This window comes from Rhinopithecus bieti, unplaced genomic scaffold (assembly GCF_001698545.2).
Source record: "Rhinopithecus bieti isolate Rb0 unplaced genomic scaffold, ASM169854v2 scaffold_1403, whole genome shotgun sequence".
Lineage (NCBI taxonomy): Eukaryota > Metazoa > Chordata > Mammalia > Primates > Cercopithecidae > Rhinopithecus > Rhinopithecus bieti.
The window spans coordinates 365,611-377,618 of NW_016803444.1; the positions used below are offsets into that span (position 1 = coordinate 365,611).

The 12,008-nt window shown below is 40.2% G+C and overlaps 1 pseudogene; it reads right to left on the reverse strand.

Moving 5' to 3' along the window:
* Nucleotides 1-8,388: 8,388 nt before the first annotated feature.
* LOC108537007 (heterogeneous nuclear ribonucleoprotein A1-like) lies at nt 8,389-9,372 on the reverse strand (annotated as a pseudogene).
* Nucleotides 9,373-12,008: the final 2,636 nt, after the last annotated feature.

The window sequence follows — 12,008 nt, forward strand, 5'->3', positions numbered from 1 at the left end:
GGAGAGAGGATCGCTTGAGCATGGGAGGTAGAGGTTGCAGTGAGCCAAGATTGCGCCACTGCACTCCAGCCTGGGTGACAGAGTGAGACCTTGTCTCAAAAAAAAAATTAAAAAAATAATAAAAACGGTGTATTGTATTCAGGATTTTTGCTAAATGAGTACATTATAGCTGCTCTTGCAATGAGGGGTTGGGAGTGGGAAGGGAAGCCGGTAACTATGTGAGATGATGGAGATGTTAATTTGTTTCACTGTAATAACCATTTTACTCATAGCATCATGTTGTATACCTTAAAATATATTTTTTAAAGTTAAATTAATTTCACCTGTTTCTCTTTACTTTTGTAATGTGGCCATTAAAAATATGTAGTTATATATTTTGATTAGACAACCCTGTTCTTTGCTATTTTGAGAGATTATATTATTTTTATTTCTTTGCTTATGTTAAGCTCAGGCTGGGTGTGGTGGCTAACACCTGTAATCCCAGCACTTTGGGAGGCCGAGGTGGGTGGATCACCTGAGGTCAGGAGTTTGAGGTCAGCCTGGCCAACATGGTGAAACCCTGTCTCTACTAAAAATACAAAATTTAAGATGGGTGTGGTGGCGGGCACCTGTAATCTAGCTACTGGGGAGGTTGAGACAGAATTGCTTGAACCCAAGAGGCGGAGGTTGCAGTGAGCTGAAATCGTGCCATTGCACTCCAGCCTGGATGACAAGAGCAAGACTCCATTAAAAAAAAAAAAAAAAAAAACTCCAATCTGAGGATGCCAGTACTTTACTTTCCTATCAATCATACCTGACTTTAAAAGGACAGACACAAACTCTTCCAAAAAGAGCAAGATCACCACTGCTTCCTGCCCTCACCCTTCTTTGTACTGTAGTACAAAGATTTGAGCAGAGCCCCCATTCTTAGAAATGTATAGTTTCTCTGCTTTAACAGTCCCAGAGACTAAAGTGGTTCATTTCTGGGATGTATGAAATACAAAGGGGAATTTCTTCTCATCCCTGCTCAATTTCACGTGAATGGTTGTCTTTTAGGTGTCCCACCTCCTTTGCTGTTGCACCCATAAGTGCAACTGATGATAGAGGCACCATCACCCTGTTCCTTTCTTCTTTTGCAGAGGAAATCGTAAATGTCAAGTTACATGCACTTGAAAGCCCGTGTCAGGAAAGAAGTCACAGATAGCCTGGTGCTTCCAATCCCCACCAAATGAAGACCCAGAGCTCACAATTTGGGGGTTGTGATTTTAAGAAACAAACTTGGCATATGTCATTCTCCTCCTTTTCTCCACAGGATAATTCCTGTTCATCCTTTGAAGCCCAGCTAAGAATTTCTTTTTACAGGAAACCCTCCTACATCCCAACCGCTGAGTCTCAAAGTCCTCTCTACTTTGGTCATATACTATGACTCCTTCTTTCATATTCATCACCACTTTTTAAGTTGAAGGTCTCCTACAATCTCCTGACGTGTAATTCCTCATCATTGCCTGACATTCTTAAGGTAAAGGCCAACAGGCAAAGACATCCTGACTTGAGAGAATTCAACTAGTTAACTGACCTGGGGATAGGGAGGGAGGTAGCCTAGAGTCTATAACATTGCAGTGCTTTCTAAACCTCAACTACTCACATGTCACCTTCATGTTTTTTGTCATGCCTGAGTTTCTCCAGAAGTCTTATTAATATTTTTCTTTAAATCAACTCACATTTTTTAAATAAATGTATTTAAAGAAGAAATTGTATATTGCTACCATGAATGGAAAACATTTTCTCACATGAATTAAAAATACATAACAATCACAATAAAAACATTTGTCTATGTACCACCTAAAATTCTCTCTTCCACCACCAATGGTATCCTCATTCTTTACCTGGAGAAGCAATAGTCTAGAATGTCAGTAGCAGATCAGTTGAAGTCTGAAGTGTGGATCAGAGCCTATGAAAGCCTTCATGGCAAGCTGGTCTGTCTGGCATAAGAGAAACCAGAGCTTTCCAGGACAAGGCTTTCACTTAACCATAGTCCACAGATATGCATCTCACTTGCCTGGAATCAGTGCCCAGGAGAGGTAGTGGGTGGGGAAGAACAGGAACCTAGTAAAGTGCAAGAAAAGCAGAATATTCCCAAGAAAGTCACTCCCCAGCCCACTTTGCTCTCAGCTTCCAGCTCTCAGCAGTGGCTTCTACATGAGCAGTGTGCTGTGATTGACAGCTTGGATAAAGATTTTCAACAGGGAAACAAAAGGAAACAAATACATGAAATCTGAAATTTACTTATATATATATTTACATAAATGTGTTATGTATTCGAGAGTGACCAGATGCATCTCTGAAGTACTCCCTACATACATCCCCCTAAGTCCTCTTCATCAAGACTTTATGTGGTGATAGTTTTATAATCCCCCTTAAACCAAGTCCTGCAGATAAAATAAATTGGGCTTGACTTTTTCTTCTAGTCAAGGGACTACACTACTAGGGACTAGTAGGCCCTCTTTCTTATTTGGGACTACTAGTTTTACCAAAACAATATAGTTGCTCATTGTCCATGCATTTGAAATGAAGCAAAACTCCTTCCTTTGGAAATGTGATCTTAAAAATCATAGGACCTCAAATTTTATTGAAATCCTCTAGGTGCCAAGCACAGTGGTTCACACCTGTAATGCCTCTCATTTGGGAGGCCAAGGTGAGCAGATCACTTGAGCCTAGGAGTTCAAGACCAGCCTGGGCAACATGGCAGAACCCCATCTCTACAAAAATACAAGAAACTAGCCGGGCGAGGTGGCGGGCGCCTGTAGTCCCAGCTACTCCGGAGGCTGAGGCAGGAGAATGGCGTAAACCCAGGAGGCAGAGCTTGCAGTGAGCTGAGATCTGGCCACTGCACTTCAGCCTGGGCAACAGAGTGAGACTCTGTTTCAAAAAAAAAAAAAAATGCAAAAGTTATCCAGCTGTGGTGGCACACACCTGTAGTCCCAACTACTAGGGAGGCTGAGATGGGAGGATCACCTGAGTCCAGGAGGCAAAGGCTGCAGTAAGCTCTGATCACAACACTGCTCTCCAGCCTGGGAGACAGAGCAAGATCCTGTCTCAAAAAAAAAAAAAAAAAATTATCTAGGTATGTACAGTGACTTTAGATCTAGACTGCATTGTATTTTTATTTACATGATCTTATTTCAATATATCTTATTTCATATAGTAAGAACAGTCAAAGGAACACTGATTTTAAAAATAAATGTAAACTAAAATAAACAGATACTGCCTAATTTTATCCATAGGGATTTAGACAGGGTAGTAAATAGAGTTCCTAGTAGCTAAATGGGTCAAAACAACAGGCAGTTTCTTCATATCAAATAAAACTAAGGGTGCTGCAAAACAGGTTTTTTGGAGGCAGATTTCCACGAACTGTCAATCATTCTCAGTTAACAGAAAATTACACCCATATATTCTTAGAAATCTCTCTGTCTCACCTCACTCATAGTGCTAGGGTGGTAATGTTCCTCTTTGAGGTGGTATATATTAAATACACATGGCTTGGTGTGAAAATGCTAGGGGATTTTTGCTAATTTTGCATACTTCCCAGCCTAAATGCACAGTGCTTTTAAAATATTTTGCAGGGGTCAGTTATGGCCAGATAATCTTTCTGAATTGTGAAAATATTGCTCTAAACAGTAACAGCTCTTTACAGAGAAGGAATTTTTTTTTGGTAGGAAAAATATTGACAATAGCCATCTATTTTCAAGAGTATACCTGTTCCTTTTTACTCTTTAGCCTGAATCATTAGACAAATATTGGTTTTCTAGGTCCCTTTATAAAAGTATGAAGACAGTATTATTCTCACAGAAATTAATAAGAGAAAATAATATTTTAATATGTGATAGGGGCCAATATGGATATAAAACAATTTTCACTGTGCAAAAAAGGAATGGTCTGTAATATCAACTTTCAATATCAATTGTGCCATAATAGCATGAACTTTCACACTCATGATTTCTACTCTCAGAAACACTTTCATATTTATCTCCTTTCAATTTCTATGAAATAGGAATATTATTCCCGATTTAACCATGAAGAAATAGAAGTCTGGAGAGCTTAAATATTTCCCCAAAGACACAAAGTAAAGATAGTGGTCAACCAGGGACAAATTCTACCACTTACTCTTCTAGTCAACTGAAATTCTAAACCTGTGGAGCATCTTCACACTGCACATCAACTCAGAAGTTAGGCTGTCTTGTGCTCCTGGCATTTTCTTCTCTGGAGTCTAATATGTCACTAAAACATGGTCCAAGGAAAACCTGACTGAGACTATATTATCTAATGACATTTATTCTGGCTGTGCTATAAATAACCACCATGGGCCGGGCGCGGTGGCTCAAGCCTGTAATCCCAGCACTTTGGGAGGCCGAGACTGGTGGATCACGAGGTCAGGAGATCGAGACCATCCTGGCTAACACGGTGAAACCCCTTCTCTACTAAAAAAATACAAAACTAGCCGGGCGAGGTGGCGGGCGCCTGTAGTCCCAGCTACTTGGGAGGCTGAGGCAGGAGAATGGCGTAAACCCAGGAGGCGGGCCTTGCAGTGAGCTGAGATCCGGCCATTGCACTCCAGCCTGGGTGGCAGAGCGAGACTCCGTCTCAAAAAAAAAAAAAAAAAAAAAAAAAAAAAACCACCATGTTGTGCAACCCTTGAAGGGAGATATCACTATTCCCCTTTGATTTATGACAAAACTAACTAACGCTTAGATAGCTTAATGTGCAGGCTCACACAGGCAAAAATTATTAGAGATGAAACGGAACCTGGCTCTAGTAAACTGCATAACTAATGTCTCTGCCCCTCCCCTGGACTCTTCAAGTGAGATTGAAAAGCTTCAGGGTCATTTTCAAGCAATGGAACTACTCAAAAGTAGACAAGCTAAAAAATAGGCCAGATCTGGTCTTTACATAAACTAGAAACTTGTTTTGGTGAATCAAATTAATTGCTTCATTATAAAAATTATCTAAAAAACCTATCAAGCAATTAAGTGCTTATAATAATGTCATTTAGAGAAAACTGTTAGCAAATTTTTATTTCCCTCAGAGGCAAGTACTGTAAATGGGCCCAAGTTACCCACAGTGATGGTACAGATCTTCTCAAGGCCTATGATCCAAACCCAGTGATATGTAGGCATGAATGTGCTTTTGAGGCATTTTTAGTTCTTAATCCACCTGCACTGCTCAGGACTTTCCTCTGTCCCTCCCTCTGACTGCTGAACACTTATGGTATTGCCTCTCAGACTGATGCAAAGTGACAGTCTAACACTCTTTGCAATTCTGCTCTTATTTGAAGATTCCACATGTCCTAGATTAAAAAGCATTGTCTAATGCTTTGGAACTACAAAGAATATCAAATTGCTACTGTGAAATACAAAAGTAAGTAAGCAATACTGACTAGAAATAACTATTCACTTTTACATCACCTAGCTCATAATTGGTGTTCAGTAAATATTCGTGAAGTTGAACTCATTAATATAAAAAATAATTCAAAAGGAAGATTTTGTCAGGATACATAGCAGTATATAAAATCCATAATGGATACTTGAAAATTGAGTGTACTTCTATTTAGAATCATAGAAGATAAAGAAGATTTAGAGATACTCATAGCCTATAAACAGAGTCCCAGAAAGAAATACCCAAGGTCACAAAAATAATTAGTGGCAAAAGTGAGCTATGAACACAGAATGCCAGATTCTTGATTCAGTGCAATGCTCTTTTGACAGCACTACCACTTAAAAAATGTCATATTTAAACTAAACTCAGTCACACTCTCAAATATATAGTTGCTGTAAAATAGATTTCTAGGTACTTGTATACTTAGGCCTCATATGTAGATGCTTTGAAAATTTGCAGTGAGCCAAGATTGCACCACTGCACTCCAGCCTGGGTAACAGAGGAAGACTCCGGAAAAAAAAAAAAAAAAAAAAAAAAAGCTAGATATTTCTAAGCTTGGCCTTTGAGTCATTAGACCTGGGTCCTAGTCAACTGAAGAGTACAGAAATAGACGTTTCAGATGTGGTTTCATCCGGTGGCTTGACTCACATCACCAGGATCTAATCTTCCCCCATCTGTCTGCTGTGTCCCTCTACCTTGCTTTCAAGGCCCATGGATCACAAGATAACTGACAGCTACTCTAGGCCTACATCTTCCCAAATTCAAATCCTTTGCAAAATCAAATAACTATGCTGAACAAAATGCCTCTTATGTCACTTACATTTGCATTTATTGATTCTATGAGTTTCTGTTAATGTCTATCTTAGTTTATAAAATATATGAACTGTTTTGAGGAATCTTAATATTTCGCCGTGCACCAGAGGCAGGCATTTGTTACACTGCTGCCATGGCTGGGACCAGTAACTAGCACTTCACCATGTGCCACCACTTCAGCTCTGCCTGATGGTAGTTTCCTTCATGTACAGTGTTGTCACATGTCATTTGGCCTTTGTACACAGTCCTTCCTCTGTCCAGGATGCCCTATCCTTCCTTGTCTCTCTGTAAAATGCTTACTTGCCCAAGCATCACTTTCCCTGGGAAATCTTCTCTGATCATTGCCCTTCCCTGAAGTGAAATTGACCACTCAATTGTACTTAGACCTTCCTACCTGCCTTGACTGGACTATGTATCACATTATATTCATTTGTTTACATGTCTTCTCCAAGGACTACTGACATTTGAAGGGAAAAAACTATGCCTAATTTATCTGTGTTTTCCCAAAACCAAATACAGTGTCTGAAACAGCAGTCATTCAATAAATTTGACTGAATCAAATCCATCAATTAACCAATTAACTCTAATTCCTCCAAACTGGAACATTACTGACTCCTGTTCTGTCACCTAAAACACAATTTAAAATAATGCATCTTTCTCTCAACTCCACTCCAACCCTTGGCAATAATGAATGGTTTTATAGTCATATTTTCATGAAGTTGAGCTGATCTTGCTTTCTACCCATTGTTAGGATAGTATTCATTTGGTTTTCATAAAATGAGTGAGATTTACCACCATTATATCTGAGGCACCTGAGTCTTAGATAATGCAATTTCCCAAAGAATAGAAAGAATCACTTGAACCTGGGAGGCGGAGGTGGCAGTGAGACAAGATTGTGCACTGCACTCCAGTCTGGGCGGCAGAGTGAGATTCCACAAAAAAAGAAAAAAAAGAATAGGAAAGTGGTTACCAGAGACTGGGGGAGGAAGAAGGAAGGGGAAGAAGATGGGGAGAGGTTGATCAAGAGGTACAAAGTTACAATTCAATAGGAGGAATAAATTCTAGCATTCTATTGCATAGTAGAGTGACTGTGATTAACAATAAGGTATTGATATTACGAAAGAGCTAGAAGAGAGGCTTTTGAATGTTCTCATCAAACAGGAATAATAAATGCATGAAGTGATGAATACACTAAATACCTTAATTGGATTATTATATAACATAAAAATGTATCAAAACATCAAATTATATCCCATAATTATGTATAACTATAACATCTACTAAATAAACAAATAAAAAGCAAAAAAGAAAGACTGTTTCTCAGTACTTATACAATCATATATCTCTCAATGAATCATTTTCCTAGGAGTTCTTTCCTCCTGAATACTTTTAATAGAGTTACTGAAATACTTTTAATAGAGTTTGTTGAGTGCACAATTTTGTCACTAATCTATATTCCTCAGCTATAGTGGTTAATTCAAGAAAAAAAATTCTATGTACTTTGGGAATTTGTTAGCTAATCATAATATTCCTGCTACTCCTCCATTACCCATGGGTTTTGCTACTCCTCTAGTAAATTACCCAAGGGTTTGCCAGAGGTTATTATGCCAGAGGAATGCCAGGCACAAAACTTTACTTAGGGAGTGGCAAGACAGGGGCCCAGGAATGAAATTATTGCTCTGTATGACCTACCCATTTCCCACTCATTATTTTCACACTAAAAGTAATAATGTAAAAGGGGCATCTGAAAAAGCCTAGAAAAGGGAAAGAAAGCTAACATGTAATGACAAGAGACTAACCACTGCCCTTATCTTGGTTATAAGAGTGTGTAAATGAGTTTCTGATGGCATCTATAGCTGCCAGCAAGGACAAATCCCAGAGCATAGGTCCCTGGGGTAATTCCCATGATACACTGTGGTCCAGGGGCCCTGATTGCCTGCACTGTTGACTGGATGTGGCTACTACTTGTTAAAGCCCATTGAATAGGTTGACCACCAGTTTACTGTGAGTCTTACTTAAGACCAAGGAAATTTGTGGAAGATACTATCTAAGCTTGATTATGTTTCATTTGCTTGATTCACTGTTTATGACTTGGGAAAAACAAACAAACAAATAGTAACCTATAGCTTCCCTGTTGCTTCTCTGGCTCCCCTCTCCTACTAAGCTTTGTTTCCTAATTAAAATCTTCTGCCACTACCATAGCTACTGCTGCTGCTGGAACTGCCATAGCCACCTTGGTTTCGTGGTTTTGCAAAGTATTGGCCTCTACCGCCATAGGGGCCAGAGCTTCTGCCTCCAAAATTTCCTGCCTTCGTGGGTCCAAAATTTGAAGACTGATTGTTGTAACTGCCAAAATCACTGTAGCTTCCACCACTTCCAAAATTGCTTCCATCCATCATTACCACAATCCATTATAATCCATCCACTGCCACCATATCCACACCACATGGCTGCCACCAAGCCACACGACCACTGAAGTTTCCTCCACGGCTGAAGTTGTCTTCCCCCACTGAACCCACTCCACGAGACCATCCACCAAAAGTTTCCAGAACCACTTCGACCTCTTTGGTGGATGAAGCACTAGCCCCATTCTCTTGCTATTGACAGGGCTTTCCTAACTTCACAGTTGTGGCCATTCACAGTATGGTATTTCTGAATGAAAGTCTTATCAACGGAGTCATGGTCGTCAAAGGTGACAAAGGCAAAGCCCTTTTTCTTGCCACTGCCTCGGTTAGTCATGATTTCAATCACTTCAAGTTTTCCACACTGTCCAAAATAATCTCTTAGGTGATGTTCTTCAGTGTCTTCTTTAATGCCACCAACAAATATCTTTTTCACAGTTGAGTGGGCACCTGGTCTTTGAGAATCTTCTCTTGAGATATCTCTCTTTGGTTCCACACCTCTTCCATCCACCTTGTGTGGCCTTGCATTCATGGCTGCATCCACCTCCTCCACAGTGGCATATGTGACAAACCCAAAGCCCCTGGAATGCTTGGTGTTTGGATCTCTCATTACCATACAGTCCATGAGCATTCTCCATTGCTCAAAATGGCGCCTCAGGCTCTCATCAGGTGTTCCAAAGCTCAACCCTCCAATGAAGAGCTTTCTCAGCTGTTCTGGCTCTTTAGGAGACTCTGACTTAGACATAACGGCAGGGAGAAGAGAGACTTTAATGATGCTTCTTCCGCCGCGTCCATGGGCAGAAAGGAGCTTCTGAGAATTTCTAAGACCCGATGGTAACTCTATGCTAAAATTAAAATTCAAATGTTCTTTTTTAAAGCTGCACCATCTCTTTGCTATTGTATGTTTATTGCAGCACTATTCACAATAGCAAAGAGATTGTGCAGTTTTAAAAAGGACATTCGTATTTTAATTTTAGTATCAAGTTACCATCGGGTTTTAGAAATTCTCAGAAGCTAGGAAAGCAGCATTACTAAGGCAGAAAATGTAATTTGAACAAGAGTTTTTGGCTGAGTGCAGTGGCTCATGTCTGTCATTCCAGCACTTTGGAAGGCTGAGGCGGGTGGATCTCTGGAGGCCAGGAATTTGAGATGAGCCTGGGCAACATAGTGAGACCCCCTATCTACAAAACAAATTTTAAAACTAACCACACATGGTGGTGCACCTGTAGTCCCAGCTGCTCAGGTTTTAGCCTGGGAGTTCAAGGCCGCAGTGAGCTGTAATCATGCCAATACACTCCAGCCTGGGTGACAGACTGAGGCCCTGTTTCAAAAATAAATTTAAAAAAATAGAATTTTAAGAAAGCTAATGTTTACCTAGTAGATTTCAGCTCTTCATCACCCACATTGTCCTCACAGTAGAAACGCAAAAGAAACTTGCAGGTGATTCAAATGGATATAATCAGACAGAGGGAGATAATTCAATATGAGTTATTAGAGAAAGAAGGCACTAAGGTTAATCAGCCTTCCAGGGGAACATGAAGGCTTAAACAAAATCAGTGATAATTCAAAGAACTTCTGTGTCCAGGGAGTACTCCTGAGGCAGAGTTTCTACCTGAAGCCAAAAGGTCACATTTATGCTCAGAACGGTACAAGCAGATGCTGAATAGAAAAAGAATATATCACAGTATGTTGTAAATCAAGTGAGTAAAGAGAATGTATAGCATAGACTTGTTTCTCCCAAGACTGACTCACATTTTCTAAAAATAATGTGTGCACCTCTTAATAGCTGACCTAGAGTGTTGTACTGCACTGGATAATTGAGGTAGGTGTAGCTCTTTACTCCAAGGGATGTGGTTTCTGCAGAAAAGCAGTCTCCATGTTCCAGGCCTTGAAAGGAAAAAAATCACTGTCAGTAGAAAAGTGATGACAGAACAAAGTTCTTGAACCTACTTGGGAGCTACCTTAACAAAAAGTTTGTTTAATCACAGAAGCTTCCTTTCCCCTTCCAAGAAATTGTAACAACTCAAGTACAGTCTCAGTTACATTTCAAAGGAAGTAGGAGGTATTAATACATCTTGGTTAGAATCATATTTGCCTATCTTCATGGAAGTCTAGACAACTCTGTACAATGTAAAACTGCAATTCTCAAAGTCTAGTAGTTATTTTCTTGTCCAGTCATCAAGGGGGACCTGGAAAACTAGACCAGACTGGCAATCTTTGCTTAGGGCATGTCAGTCCACGCCATTTCACAAATGAGCCAGGAGCTAAAGATATCCTTAAGACTGGAAAGAGGAACCTGGTGGGTGGCCTAGGTGGGAGTCTGGGCTTTGTAATAGAAAAACACAGAGATGGAACTTCTGGATGGGAGAAACTGCTGAGGGAGGTACTCAAACTCCAGGGAAGGAAGCCAGTCCACATCAAAACTACATAATCACTACAGAGAATCAGCCCAGGTGCCAGCTTACCACTATAAATAAAGAGTCTTGGCTTTGTTAAAGGGTAACCCTAATTATCCAGGGAATGTGTTACAGATACAGTGAAGAGCACAAAGAGAAATACATCAAAGGTGTGGGTAACAATAAAACCTAGCATATATATCGTAATTTAGAGTTGTTAAAGTGCTTTCCCACAAACAATTGCATTAAATCCTCATAACTCCAAGGATGGAAGAAATGCAGATGTTTTATTAACATTACTGTTATGGCCACCTTTTAAGTTTGTCACTAGGCTAGAAATGAGATGTTATATGAAAACCATTGTGTGTTTGGCCACTCAGCTCATCATGAGTCCATCCCAGGGAGAACAGTCCAGATGCCTCCACCGTGCACACAGGAGGCAGCCCGTGTTCAGATCCTCAAGACCCCAGGGTCCACACAGTGAACCCACCCACACATGACTGGGCCAAATCCTACCTCAGACCCTCAGACCCTCATATATCTGTGTCTAATTGACTCACTCCATCTTTGGCATATTTGTGGTCAATTAATTCCAATTAAGGTTTCCATTCCTATAATCCTCATATGCTGAAAGAAAGTCAATTCACCTCCCCTCATTCTTAACCCTTTATTGACCTTCCTCCCTTTGGCTTCTCCTCTTTTCATACCACTATGCCATCTGAAATCTTATTCCTTTATATGAAAGAACAGAACCCATCCCCAATAAGCTCAACATTTTCTCCCCACACTGTGCTGTGTATTTCATCTGACACAGAGCTAAGAGTAGGCTTAAACAAAATCAGTGATAATTCAAAGAACTTCTGTGTCCAGGGAGTACTCCTGAGGCAGAGTTTCTACCTGAAGCCAAAAGGTCACATTTATGCTCAGAACGGTACAAGCACTTTAGGACCACCACACTCCCACCTTGGTACTCATGCCATCTGAC